Source organism: Mercenaria mercenaria, chromosome 9, assembly GCF_021730395.1.
Source record: "Mercenaria mercenaria strain notata chromosome 9, MADL_Memer_1, whole genome shotgun sequence".
Classification (NCBI taxonomy): domain Eukaryota; kingdom Metazoa; phylum Mollusca; class Bivalvia; order Venerida; family Veneridae; genus Mercenaria; species Mercenaria mercenaria.
In genome coordinates, this window is record NC_069369.1 from 39,612,501 (window position 1) to 39,628,222 (window position 15,722).

Here is a 15,722-nt window from a genome sequence, read left to right on the forward strand (position 1 = left end):
GATTTTCAAGCTGTACTGGTCCATCCTATGAGGTTATAGCTGGCACAAGTTGAATCCTCATTACTTGTTATTTCGCACAGAGGCAATCAAAGAATGAAATATGTCATTTACATCTTGTATGTAGGATCCATTTGCTGAAAAAGCAGCTTTAACAAACATAAAACCCTATCATTACAACACTGAGACAGTCAATATGAGAAACGGCTGTAAATGAAGATGGCGTAATTATCAATAAATACTGGTTTAAATAATATGTTCACTGATACAATCCTGAGTCACCACGTCATTATATGTATGTATGTATGAGGATGCTATTACACCAAGGAGGAAGATGTTTTTAATGTTTCTTCAGTTAGAAGCTATTTGTTACATGGAATTTGTATAAATAATTACATACTTTTTTCACAAAGAGAAAGGTCTTAACAAAAGAAGGAAAAATCTGCATTCAATATAATATAATTATATAAAATCTAAATCTAAATTCTCAAATTGGATGTTGTTCTTTTTTTCATTTAAAAGGTGTCTCAAGACGCGCATTACCTCCCTTGAATCTTTGTTTCTTCACAATCAGTCGCTGCTAAAACTAAACCAGTACATAACGTAAGCGTAGTGATATGTCACAAGTTAGACACAGCGATGTGTCACAAGTTAGACACAGTGATGTGTCACAAGTTAGACACAGTGTGTGTCACAAGTTAGACACATCTATCTTATACAGCTTAATAATTTTGTCAATTTGTTGATTGGGCACATGTGATCTTGATCATAAATCTCATCCGTTTGACAAGACAATGGTTAATTAAATATCGAAGAGAGCGAAGAAAGTAAAGTACGTTTACCTGTGCGACAAAACATATATACGATTCTCCAAATACAACATTTGATGACACACTTTATAATGATTCACACATATCTTGTTTAGACAAAAGAGTCTGGATGAACTGTTTTGATGTAAAAGAAACGTTTGTTTTTTAAAATGATCGAGAATGATTAATTATTATATTTGTAATTGTTTTTTTATAAATCGGCGAAGTACTGCTTTTTAAAGCGTACTCTTACTTTTTTATTTTTGACCGAAGCATCAGCTTAGCCTGAGAGATGGACTGACAGGAAAGAAAGACAGAACTGACAGGAAAGAAAGACGGAGGAAAAAATCTATAACCAACCAGCCTGCCCGTGTTAGCTACTTTGGTGTTTCTAAAACCGATAAAAACTGAACACATTACAACCTCATCAAGTAACAAACAAATGTAATAAAAACTGAAAATAGTGTTTACGACCCTGAGTAATATTAACTCTGACAAAATTGCAATACGAAATACTGCTTTATAAATCATACAAAAAGCTTCTACTAACGTCATTTTCTATAAGTCAAGTAATCGTCATAGTGCTGCAAATGGCACTCTTTATCCAAGGCATTCAACTAAAAATGACAAACGTTAAAAAAAGAAAGAAAAAAAACAACAAAGAAAAACTAGATATGATCTTTAGGTGATGAAAATGAAAAAGAACTCTTCGAATTCATCTTATATAAACACCAAGGGAGATATGCCTCTTTAATAAAATAAAGTACTTGATGTATCAAATTCAATTATTGATATAAAAAATATTAAGAAAGGGCGTGTAAAATTCCAGGTTATTCATTAAATTATAAGAAAACGTACGTGTTTTCAACCACAATTTGATAATTTCATTACATGTTTTCAGTAGTTACAAAAACGAGCAAGAAAATTGTTTAAGTAGTAAAGTTTTAACAGTCCGTGTGCGAACCAACGCTTGACAGGATCGGAGTGATATATGCGGCGGTAAGCATTGTAAAGAGGGTTGATATTGGTCGTATATGCGGCGGTAAGTAGTGTGAAGAGGGATGATATTGGTCGTATATGCGGCGGTAAGTAGTGTAAAGAGGGTTGATATTGGTCGTATATGCGGCGGTAAGTAGTGTGAAGAGGGTTGATATCGGATATTGGTCGTATATGCGGCGGTAAGTAGTGTAAAGAGGGTTGATATTGGTCGTATTTGCGGCGGTAAGTAGTGTGAAGAGGGTTGATATCGGTCGTATATGCGGCGGTAAGTAGTGTGAAGAGGGTTGATATCAGTCGTATATGCGGCGGTAAGTAGTGTAAAGAGGGTTGATATCGGTCGTATATGCGGCGGTAAGTAGTGTAAAGAGGATTGATATCGGTCGTATATGCGGCGGTAAGTAGTGTAAAGAGGGTTGATATCGGTCGTATATGCGGCGGTAAGTAGTGTAAAGAGGGTTGATATCGGTCGTACATGCGGCGGTTAGTAGTGTAAAAAGGGTTGATATCGGTCGTACATGCGGCGGTAAGTAGTGTAAAGAGGGTTGATATCGGTCGTACATGCGGCGGTAAGTAGTGTAAAGAGGGTTGATATCGGTCGTACATGCGGCGGTAAGTAGTGTAAAGAGGGTTGATATCGGTCGTACATGCGGCGGTAAGTACTGTAAAGAGGGTTGATATCGGTCGTACATGCGGCGGTAAGTAGTGTAAAGAGGGTTGATATCGGTCGTACATGCGGCGGTAAGTAGTGTAAAGAGGGTTGATATCGGTCGTACATGCGGCGGTAAGTACTGTAAAGAGGGTTGATATCGGTCGTACATGCGGCGGTAAGTAGTGTAAAGAGGGTTGATATCGGTCGTACATGCGGCGGTAAGTAGTGTAAAGAGGGTTGATATCGGTCGTACATGCGGCGGTAAGTAGTATAAAGAGGGTTGATATCGGTCGTATATGTGGCGGTAAATCTTTTTGAATGGCAAAATAATAATTGAATGGGCAGGCGGGTGACGGGGTTTCGTACTTTTGAGTAGGTATAGATACCGCAAACAAACATCTTAAATGGGTCTAAGATAGAAAACTGAATCACAGCATATTTCAAAGTCTGTTATGAAGGAACATGCAAACAATTCTGTTAGGATTCTTGACCTTTATGTTTCTCTATAGATTCAAACTTTACGATATATTATTCTTTTGCGTATCACAGGAGAATCAACCCGGGCAAAGCGCTTGTATGCATCTCTCAACACATTTCAGGTATCGCAATTGATCATAATGGCGAACTCGTAAACAAAACACAGCTTTAATGCCTTCGTGAAGTACAAAACATAAAACATGAAAAATTATGGAACGCCAGAGCTGTCTTATGTTAGAAGAATACGAGGTATCTTTATTATCTTCTCAAGATCTTGTTATGTCTTGTTAATTACTGTGTTATCATGTTGACTTGCAATGCTATCATGTCTAACGTATGTACTTTCTTGTCAGAGTGACGTAATATTTTGTTAAAGGACCATCCTATTGTCTCAAAGCAACGTGTTATCTTGTCCACTTAACATACTGTCTTGTCTGAGTGACGTACTATTCTGTTTAACGACCATCCTATAATCTAAAAGTAACATGCTACCATGTCCAGTGTGTATACTATCTTGTCAAAGTGACGTGCTGTTTTGTAATAAGTACATGTATTGTAGGATGGTCGTTTAACAAAATAGTACGTCACTCTGACAAGATAGTATGTTACTTTGAGAAAATAGAATGGTCGTTTAACAAAATAGCATGTCACTCTGACAAGATAGTATGTTTATTGGACATGATAGCATGTTACTTTGAGAAAACAGGATGGTTGTTTAACAAAATAGTACGTCACTCTGACAAGATAGTATGTTACTTTGAGAAAATAGAATGGTCGTTTAACAAAATAGCATGTCACTCTGACAAGATAGTATGTTTATTGGACATGATAGCATGTTACTTTGAGGAAATAGGATGGTTGTTTAACAAAATAGTACGTCACTCTGACAAGATAGTATATACACTGGACATGATAGAACGTTACTTTGAGAAAACAGGAAGGTCGTTTGACATAGTAGTACATCACTCTGACAAGATAGTATGTTACTTTGAGAAAACAGGATTGTCGTTTAACAAAATAGTACGTCACTCTGACAAGATAGTATATACACTGGTCATAATAGCATAGGATGGTCGTTAAACAAAATCGTACGTCACTCTGACAAGATAATATGAGCCGTGCCATGAGAAAACCAACATAGTGGGTTTGCGACCAGCATGGATCCAGACCAGCCTGCGCATCCGCGCAGTCTGGTCAGGCTCCATGCTGTTCGCTTTTAAAGCCTATTGGAATTGGAGAAACTGTTAGCGAACAGCATGGATCCTGACCAGACTGCGCGGATGCGCAGGCTGGTCTGGATCCATGCTGGTCGCAAACCCACTATGTTGGTTTTTCCATGGCACGGCTCATATATACACTGGACATGATAGCCTGTTCCTTTGAGAAAATAGGATGGTCGTTTAACAAATCGTACACTGTGAGAAAATAGTATGTTTAACGGACATGATAATAATTATGTTGCTTTAAGAAAATAGGATGGTCTTTTAACAAAATAATTCGTCACTCTGACAAAATAGTACATGCGTTAGACATGACAGCATTGCAAGTCAACATGATAACACAGTAATTAACAAGACGTAACAGGGTATTGAGAAGATACTACTCTAAACAAGAGATCACAGAGTGATCTTGGCGCCCACCACTGAGCCATTTTTGAATGTTCAAAATTTCAAGACTAGCTCAAGGTCGAAATCAAGGTCAAATTTCATTTCGGTACACAACACTGTGCATGTGGTCCATGCATGTGGTCCAAATTTGAAAGCTGTAGCTTGAGAAATGTGGAAGTAGGTCACTACATCAATTATAAGGTCAAAGTTCATTTCGGTATACAAAACTATGCATGTGCTTCAAATTTGGAGGCTGTAGCTTGAGAAATGTGAAAGTAGGTACTAGGTAAAAATCAATGTCAAATTTCAATTCAGAACACAAAAATATGCATGTGGTGCAAATATTTGAAGCCTTTAGCTTCAGAAATGTGGAAGTAGGTCACTAGGTCAATCTCAAGATCAAAGTTCATTTCGGTACACAAAACTATGCATGTGGTCCAAATTTGAAGGCTGTAGCTTGAGAAATGTGAAAGTAGGTCACTAGGTCAAAATCAAGGTCAAATTTCATTTCGGAACACAAAACTATGCATGTGGTCAAAATTTGAAGCCTGTACCTTCAAAAATGTGAAAGTTGGTCACTACGTCAATGTCAAGGTCAAAGTTTTTTTCGGTGCACAAAACTATGTATGTGGTCCAAATGTGAAGGCTGCAGCTTTAGAAATGTGAAAGGAGGTCACTAGGTCAAAATCAAGGTCAAATTTCATTTCTGAACACAAAACTATGCATGTGGTCCAAATTTGAAGGCTATAGCTACAGAAATGTGAAAGTAGGTCACTAGGTCAAAATCAAGGTCAACATATGTCAAGGTTCATCTTGCCACTCAAAACTATACATGTGGTCCAATTTTGAATGTTGTAGGTTATTGACAAGAAGATTTTAAAAGCTTTTCCTTATATAAGTCTATATGAAACATGTGACCCCCGGGGCGGGGCCATATTTGACACTAGAGGGATAATTTGAACAAACTTGGTAGAGAACCACTAGATGATGCTACATTACAAATATTAACGCAAGCTTTCCATGGACCGTGGAAAATGCGCGTTACCAGTTTTGTGTGTTCTGCACCTAGACTTGGTCTCCACAAAATACTAACAAAGGGGCCGCCGTGGCCGAGAAGTTAAGGTTGCTGACTTCGAATCACTTGTCACAGATCTCTCTGGGTTTGAAACCTTGCGCTTAGGGCCAAGAATTCTTTCATTTGACAAAAAAAAGGAAAATATATTTATCATAAACATGCCTCCACTGTTATTGTAAGATAAGAAAACTGGATAACGTCAAATTAGTGTGTTTTACAGCAGAGCAGTAACAAAAGCGGCAACATAAAAGCACAAACAACATTATATATAAAATTATACGAATAACACTGAAAAGGCTATTGTTTTTTTAAAGTTTCTGTATCTTTACGTAAATCAAATTCATCTGTTGTAAAATGTATATATCCCGTAAAGTGTTTTGGTGGCTATTGCCACCGGTGTCAAAAAATATACTTACTTTGGGATATCTACCAGTTCTCAAGACCATCCTAACAACAACCCTAAAAATAGTTCCTGGCTTTCTTCAAAAACAATTATTTCCACAACGAACAGCTATGCAGTGCTACAAAATATGCCTTAAAACATTTTATTGTTAATTTGGTGATTAAAAACAACAACAAACTTAAGTCGATGTTTTGATTAAAACAGACAAGTGTATGAATAAACATATGCATCGTTATGGCCACGTGAACAAAATAAGACCTCACTGTCACCGGTTGTTCCTAATCACCGTACCATACCATAGCACCGTCCCAGAGGTCACGTAACAGTGGAATTTCCACAAGTGGCCCAGCATGGCACAAACGAAAATGTTGCAGGCTCGGTTTGACTAAGTCGGTTCAAGGATGGTAGTGGAAATGCATGCTGCCGTCTTACAATTTGTGGGTTCGTGACGAATTGGACAGAAAATGGGCTATATATAAGCAATAAAAACAAAAATAACATGAACCTGCAGTGATAATACATTTTGTATTATATTTGCCCTCTGTAACAAAAAAGAAAAGAAAAATCCGGTCATAATTTATGGAAAATAGAGAAATGATTTACACCTCGGCAACACGTAGGTTATAGCAGAAAAATGTAAGAGAAAATTATCATAATGAATTAATCAATTATCAGCATTTTCAGTATCAAGAGAGAATAAATGAATAAATCTAATATATATTTATCTTTGCCACGCCAGTTATTGAAAGTGATGCGGGGAACAGCAAAAAAAAAATCACAGAAAACATTAAAAAGACATGAAAAGATAAAAACATTATATCTATCTTCTATACAGTAGATGGTATTTTTCGCACGCATTGAAGTGCCAGTAAGCTATTAGTAAGAAAATGAAATTTGTAGAACTATGCACATCTGATTTCTTTTTCAGCACCTCCCTTGACTTCAGCTGCGTGCACTAAGGATTTACAGATATAAGATGGCGATATTCTTCAGTTACTTTTTTCGCGGTAGGTGTACTAAGATACCTTTTGCTTGTCATTGGTAATTCATCAGAGGTGCTTTGGACATTTAACATTGTATACTATCAAACGTATATTCAAAAGGACCAGTAAGCTTGTAGACTGGCATCAGAGTCATTAACTGTAAATCACTTGGCCATAAAATTAGTCTTCTTTAATAGCACTTTCTGAAAAAATATTGCAACATCTCTGACTCTAACCAATGAGTTTTAAGAACGAACGTTGAGATAAGCCACAACAAAGGGGGTGGAGGGGGATAGAAAGAGGAATTTCTAACGGGCCATATGCATTGACATAATTGTTCTCAAAAAGAATGGGAACTGTTACATTCTCAACGAAATGAGTAAGTCCAGTAAGCTGACAGTATCATTCTTAGCTGTTCAGTGATTAAAACAAGTCAATGTAAATCATTTCTGCAGTTTATTCCAATAGCAGCTTTTGAGACGGATCCTTTTCTACATATACCGCATATTCCCTTATAGACGCCCCAGTTGGCGTTATATTTTGCAAGATTGGGGATATTTATCAAGGCCCGAAATAATAATTTCATCAAAGATTTTTTAGAAAATGTTAACTATAAATTCGACTTACAATGAATGAATTTAACAGTTATAGAACAACCACAGTGCTGGTATTCACTTTTGATCTAAATTAACTTAAAAAAATTTTTTTGAAAAATAAGGAGGGGGCGACTATATTTGTGAGGGCGTTAATTAGACTGTGTTACTTCCCTCTACGGCTGAAATAGGAGTCTATGGCGTTAATTAGGGATAGAAAGTACTTCCTGTTTGGTTCGGTTTCGAACAAATGGATATACTACATTTTAGACAGATACATTTTTTTTTCACATTGACCTGTTCTTCATGAACAAAGATACATAAACGGGCGTAGGAAATAAATTACGTATATCGGTATCAAAAATGTTTAAAATCGCCTTTTAATTCACTTTTTTAATTTCAGTTTGTTAACAGCCCGCATAAACAGTTGCATGCAATTGAAACGCAATGAATTTATCATGAGGTTAAAACGTACACAAATAGATCATTTTGAGTATGCCATAGCTGCAAAAGGTTACACAATTCTTATCGTATTAGTTACCGTAAGATAAACGGTGGCACACATTTATTTCTTGATGACTGCACTCATTTTAAAAAATCTGAAATGCTTTAGAATGTTTTTAAATAAGTCTTTATGTCTGGAGTAATGGTAAAATGGATATTGCACGAAAATATATATCTTTAAAGCTGATAATAACGATATTCAATTAAAATGTAAAATAATTAATGAGCGATTCAAGATACATAGCTTGCCTTTGATCTATTGAAGTTTTTCATAAACCTTTAAAGAGTAAATTCAACATTCTAGCTGAAGTTCAACAGAATATTTAAATGAACTAAAACTCCTAGAATATAAACATACCCCATACACCTCATTTTACGGTGTCCCGTTAGGGCCATCGCCTCAGGTACGATGATGATGATGATACGACAGTGCGATAGCACGACCTTTAACAGATTAACCCCAAAATCGATAGGAGTCATCTACTCTGCATGTTCAATCATCCTAATAGTATGAAGTTTCAACATTCTGGATCAAGAGGTTCTCAAGTTATTGATCGGAAATGGTTATCAATGTTCAGGCCCCTGTGACCTTGACCTTTAACAGAGTGACCCCAAAAACAATAGGGTCATTTATTTTGCATGACCAATCATCCTCTGAAGTTTCAACATTCTGGGTCGAGTGGTTCTCAAGTTACTGACCGGAAACAGTTTTCCATGTTCAGGCCCCTGTGACCTTGACCTTTAATAGAACGACCCCAAAATTAATTGGGACCATTTATTCTGCATGTCCAATTATCCTGTGAAGTTTTAACATTCTGGGTCAAGAGGTTCTCAAGTTATTGATCGGAAACAGTTTTCCATGTTCAGGCCCCTGTGACCTTGACCTTTAACAGAGTGACTCCAAAATCAATAGGGGTCATCTACTCTGCATGGCCAATCATCTTATTAAGTTTCAACATTCTGGGTTAAGTGGTTCTCAAGTTACTGACCGGAAATGATTTTCAATGTTCAGGCCCCTGTGACCTTGACCTTTAACAGAGTGACCCCAAAACCAATAAGGTCATCTACTTTGCATGACCAATCATCCTATGAAGTTTCAACATTCTGGGTCAAGTGGTTCTCTAGTTATTGATCGGAAATGGTTTTCAATGTTCAGGCCCCTGTGACCTTGACCTTTGATGGAGTGACCCCAAAAACAATAGGGGTCGTCTACTCCAGCAACCCTACAACCCTATGAAGTTTGAAGGTTCTAGAACGAATGGTTCTCCAGTTATTGATCAGAAATGAAGTGTGACGTACGAACGGACGGACGGACGGACGGACAGGGCAAAAACAATATGTCTCCCCTAGAGGGGCGTGTAGGTAGGTGGTGATTTGACGATGTTCAGAAAACATGAAATGGTCTGTAGATTAAAGTTCAAGGTCACCAATTGAGCTCATATGTCAAATCTGTCCGTCATATTTCGTGTCCGGAGCATAACTTTTTGACGACTTGAAGGTAGGTAGTGATGAGGCGATATTCAAGGTATTGACTTGAAGGTAGGTAGTGATAAGACGATGTGTAGAGAACATGAACCTGGTCTGTAAGTTTAAGGTCAATGTCACAAATTGAGCTAAAACTTCAAATCTTTCCGCCATATTTAGTGTCCGGAGCATAGCTTTAAAATATATTAAATATATTGACTTAAAACTTGGAATATATGCAAATGCTGATGAGACGGTGTGCAGACTGCAACAATCTACATTACAACCGGCCCTCCCCGCTCCATACATACCCCCACAAAAAAAGTCAATACCTTCAATGTTTTTTTAAGTCATACTCTGAGCACGAAATATGATTGACAGATTTAACCATGCTGTGACCTCGACCTTTGACCTACCGCCCTGTTTGATGCTCTCTGCATATCGTCTTTTCACAACCTACCTACATATCAAGATTGAAGGCAATACCCTGAATGGTTTATAAGTTATGCTCCGGACACTAAATATGACGGAAAAATTTGAGTTCAGTTTATTACCTTGACCTTAAACCTACATACCAGGTTCATGTTCTCTGCACATTGTCTCATCACTACCTACTTAAATGCAAAGTTTGAAGTCAATACCTTAAATGCTTAATAAGTTATGCCCCGGACACGAAATGTGGCGGATAGATTTGACCTTTGAGCTCAATTTGTGACCTTTACCTTTGACCTACAGACCCAATTTATGTGCTCTGCACACCGTCACATCACCACCTACCTACATGCCAAGTTCGAAGTCAATACCTTGCATGGTCATTTAGTTATGTTCCGGTCACAAAATTTGATGGACAGTTTTGACCTTTAAGCTCCATTTGTGAGCTTGACCGTAAACGTACAGAGCCGAAGGCACGATGACGAAGACACGAAGTAATATCGCGTCTTCGTCATCGTGCTGCCGTAGCATCGCTTCATCACCATCATGTCATCGAAGTGTCGCGTCTTTGCCATGAAGGCGATAACACGACAGCGATTCCACGAAGGCGATTACACGACAGCGATGACACGATGGTGATGACACGACAGTACGGTAATATCGCGTCTTCGTCATCGTGCTGTCGTAGCATCGCTCTATCACCATCGTGTCATCGTACCTTCGCATCTTCGTCATATTGCCTTCGCTCCATCACCATCGTGCTATCGTGCTGTCGTGTCATCACCATCGTGGCATCGCATTGTCGTGGCATCGCGCGTACCTGAGGCGACAGCGATAGCACGATGGCCCTAACGGGCACCGTATCATTTATTCAAGACCGAAATTTCGCAAAATCGCAATCTATTTTCAAGAGGGACAACCCAATATGTTATGATTAAAAGATAGGTAAAAAAACACTAAAAGAACAAGAATAAACACTTGCAACATGGGTTCCTTTGCACCTGTTTTTGCAGATGTTTAAATGCGAAAATAATGGATGTTGCTTTATTTATTAAACTGCTTTTGTCATTAACAATCGAGTGAGTTGAAACGCTTAATACTTCCTTTCAGAGTGGATACTGCTTCAATTGTCCATGAATCGTCATTGATTTTCAAGGGGGACAATCCATTCTCTCCAGAATATAGGCTCTTTCGTTTCTTTTTCTTAGCAGTTAAAAGATGAAACTGATGAATATTTGTGTATTTATTCATAACTCAGTAGCTGATTTTAGATTAGATATGTCAGGCATATCTGAAACAAGGTCCGTCTGCACTTATCGATAGCGTATAAAATAAACGCAGAAGTTGGAAGAGAAAAAAAAACCCAATCTGAACAGCTTCCTAAATCACGGCCTGTAAACACTGGCTCGTCCTCTTTGAGGAGATGAGTTGAAAAAAGAGCCAACGATACTTCCGAGGCGGCGCTAATGACCGGAACTTTAAGCAGAATGTAAACAAAGAAGAAAGCTGAGTTGATTGTTTCCTTTCTCAGATAAATGTAAGGCCCTATTTCGAAAAATAGCCAATGTAGTTCCACTCAGAAATGATTATACTTTTTATTTATGCAGGCTATTTTGCAAGATAAATGCATTCCTTGACGTGAGAACTTTTGAAAAGTGGAAGATTGGGCAAGTTCGAACCAAAAGTGGAGATTTACCAATATATTTCGCCATAATTTACACAAATAAGAGTAGACATACAATGTACCATTTTTTCTCATAATGGTATGTTAAATCTGAATTATTTATGTGTTTTAACGGCGGGTTTTACCCCTCTATGCTCAATTTTGGCTAAGAGGAGGAGCCAAAGCCTTGGAGGAGGCGCAAAAGTCCAGAGTGGGAGCCACTGACCAGTTCTTTTCCTGGGTGATTAACACTCGTATAAAGCGTTTTCGTTCTCGCATTGTAACATCTATTCCGTTTTAATGTTTGTAATTTGATGCTTGAAATTGTATTATACTACCCAAATGCACATACTCTACCTAAAAAAACAAGAGCTGTCCATAAGACAGCGCATTCGACTTTTCTCAGTGCTTGACTCTAAATTAGAGCTTTGCCAGTAAAACTTTATAAAACTTTAACCAAAATAATCTAAGTTAGAAAGGGCATAACTCTGTCAAAATTCAAATCAGAGTTATGGAATTAATTTCTCCTGGGGCAGACTTTGATAGTAAATTACTATTTTAAGTTTCAAGTCAAAATAACTTTGATAGTAACAAAGCTATCTGACTTAAACAAAAACTTTTACCCGAAAAATTCTAAGTTAAAAAAGGGGCATAACTCTGTCAAAATTCAAATCAGAATTATAGGGATTGTTTCTCCTGGTGTAGACTTTGAAAGTTATAAACTATTTTAAGTTTCAAGTCTATAGCTTTGATAGTAACAAAGATATTTGATGCTATCAAGAGGGTTTACCAAAAATTCTAAGTTACAAAGGGGCATAACTCCATCAAAATTCAAATCAGTGTTATAGGGATTGATTCTCCTGGTGTAGACTTTGATAGTAAATAACTGTTTTAAGTTTCAAGTCAATAGCTTTGATAGTAACAGAGATAACTGACTTTATAAAAAAAAAACAAAAAAAAACAACGCCGACGTCAACGCCGGTGCGAGTGCAATAGCTCTACTTTTTCTTCGAAAAATCGAGCTAAAATATATGTGTATGGATCAATGCAACGGCTACACAGTTTAATAATAAATGGTCAATTTTAATGTAAATGTTTGAAAGGAATCGCAAAGAAAGGATTCTCAATTCTGTATGATATTATTACTTCTGTTCGTTCCAGATGGGTCTGTTTAAATCGCGCTAGCTGGAAATTAAGTATCAACATACATGTTTCCTTACAAATGTTATTTAAGTAAAATTAGAAAACTGTATTTATAACTCTGTAACTGTAAGCTCAGTAACAGTCAATACCCATTCTTACTGCGTAGCATTAATTAAAAACAAAGTCTGACAGCAACTATTGCCTCAACAGATGCCACCCTATTTACAAACTCCCAGTACTAAATTATAACTCTATATGACTTTGACTGCAGAACGACTGACAAACGGACAAGGATAAGACAAAACCTATATAAAACGTGCGGTTCGACCGGGGAATAAATATCTAACCTTTTCAGTTTCATTGTTATCGTTAGAATATCTGGGAGAAGTATTTTGAGTGTTAGCATTTTCATATATATGTAATCGAATTAAGCAATTTACAAGCCTTAGTAAACAAAAATATTTATTTAGCATTTGTAAGTACCCAGTGAAGCACATATTGCAATTGCATTTCAAGACTACTAAAAGTTAACATTAACTATTAAAAATTTCAAAATGCGTTGGACACGAAAACCGCTGTGCATTAGGAAATGTCCCTTTCATAAAAAATATCATAATTATACAACTTATAACGCCATGATAGCCCATCATTAGACAAGTGAAAATGAAAAAAAGAAGTGCAAATATCTCACAATACATTCTAAGAAAATGAATAGGATGTTGTTACAATATCATCCATCAGATGTTTGTCACAATCAAAGGGAACCATGATAAAGCTCTGGTATGTGAGAATTAATGATACATTAAAAAAATCTCAATTTCATAGTGCTTTGGCTCCCACTCCGGTTCTTAGCGCCTCCTCTGCGTCGATGGCTCCTCCACATGGTGATAAATGGACATGTACGGGATAAACACGCTAGTAAACCACATAAATCATGCAGTACCAATATATGCTTTACAGCAAGACTGATGCAGTGACTATAAAATCTTAAATTTGTGTAAATTAGGGCGAAATATATGGGAAAATGTCTACTTTTGGTTTGGACTTGCTCTATTTTCTAACTTTCAAAAGTTCTCACGCCAAGGAATGCATTTATCTTGCAAAATGGCCTGCATATATAAAAAGTATAATCATTACTGAGTGGAACTACATTGGCTGTTTTTTGAAATAGGGCCTTACATTTATCTGAGAAAGGAAATAATCAACTCACCTTTCTTTTTTGTTTACATTCTGCATAAAGTTCCGGTCATTAGCGCCGCCTCGGAAGTATCGTTGGCTCTTTTTTCAACTCATCTCCTCAAAGAGGACGAGCCAGTGTTTACAGGCCGTGTAAATGAAATTGTATACTTTGAAAGCTTTGAATCATGGCGATTACAGTTTTAATGTAAAGTCTTCATGAAATTTGTTTCTGAATTATAAGAATTAATTTTTGAATAAAAATCATCTCAAAAGGACCTTGCAGTGAAAAAAAACACATGACTACCACCATTTTACTAACTAACTTTCGCCCTTCGTAACATTTGATTGATAAGAGACGATTTTTGATATTTCCAATGTTAAAAGTATATTACACCCAAATTTCATATTTGAAAACATGGACAAATACTGCCTATAGTTTATGTAAGCATAAAATTAACAATTCTATGTGTACTTACAGTAATATGCATCAGGTTGAAAATAGTACATGCTGTATAAATGTGTAGCTGAATAATGTATAAATGTGTACTACCACAAAAAAAACAAAAAAAAACTGGAAGGTTTCTTTATACAATCGACTGTTTCTCGTGACACTTAATTATGAATGTAGCTCTACATACACAATCAATTTATATATGAGCCGTGCCATGAGAAAACCAACACAGTGGCTTTGCGACCAGCATGGATCCAGACCAGCCTGCGCATCCGCACAGTCTGGTCAGGATCCATGCTTTCGCTAACGGTTTCTCTAATTGCTTTGATAGGCTATGAAAGCGAACAGCATGGATCCTGACCAGACTGCGCGGACGCACAGGCTGGTCTGGATCCATGCTGGTCGCAAAGCCACTATGTTGGTTTTCTTATGGCGTGGCTCATATTTAGAAAAGTTAAAATATCAGATGAGGATTTCAAAGTTCTACATTCGAAGTACATATCTAAATATAAATCATTTTAGTGTAAGATAGCCGTTTGGTATCTTTCATATTGACTCGCATTATTTGTGATATTATACTGATCAAGAATCAAAGTTAAGGTCATACACCATGCTTAAAAATTACATTTATATGTGTGTTTACCTTTTCAAATACCATTTGATAATTTCATTGCCCTTTGTTATGTTAACAAAAAAGAACGTTGTTTTCTTTTTCAATTTTTTCACGGATAGAATCCGTATCTGGCTTCCGACTAAAGAAAGTCGTATAGAATACGTCGATCGTCGCTTTGTTGCTTTAATACTTAAGGGACCAGAACTGTTGATATGACGAGTTGTATTAAATACAACAAATACAGTCATACTATGTGAAAAATGAAGCTTAACTAGCAATTAAGATCATTCAATAAAATCAGTCACATTTAAGTAAAACCCAAGTCATCGTCATGTGAAAAACATGGCATTAGCTATGTTATTCAGTGGCCCTGCAAGGACTCCGTAATGATAATCAAACTTTATGTATCAGTAGTAACAGATAAAATATCTCAAGTATTATTTAAATACTCATACATGTACATTTTCTAATAACTGGCAAAAGTTAACTCACCCTCTGATGAAATCTTTCTTAATAAATTATCCAATTTTATGTCAGTATCCATACAAAAATATCGTTCTACCACGAACGCAGTTACCACAATTCCACTTTTATCAATAACAAACAACGTTACAGATATAAACTTTTCGCACTTTCCAAATTCAGCCAAGTGTGCACCGTGCGTCAATGAATATAGGCTTT

At 36.8% G+C, this 15,722-nt stretch overlaps 1 protein-coding gene across 1 annotated transcript in view; it reads right to left on the reverse strand.

The window, feature by feature from the left end:
- The window catches only part of LOC123546923 (uncharacterized), an 80,995-nt gene extending 65,351 nt beyond the window's left edge, over positions 1-15,644 (reverse strand). The window contains exon 1 of the mRNA XM_045333579.2: positions 15,534-15,644. The gene's annotated coding sequence lies outside the window, so the exon portion shown is untranslated. The remainder of the gene's footprint in view (positions 1-15,533) is intronic.
- Between the last annotated feature and the right edge of the window lie 78 nt (positions 15,645-15,722).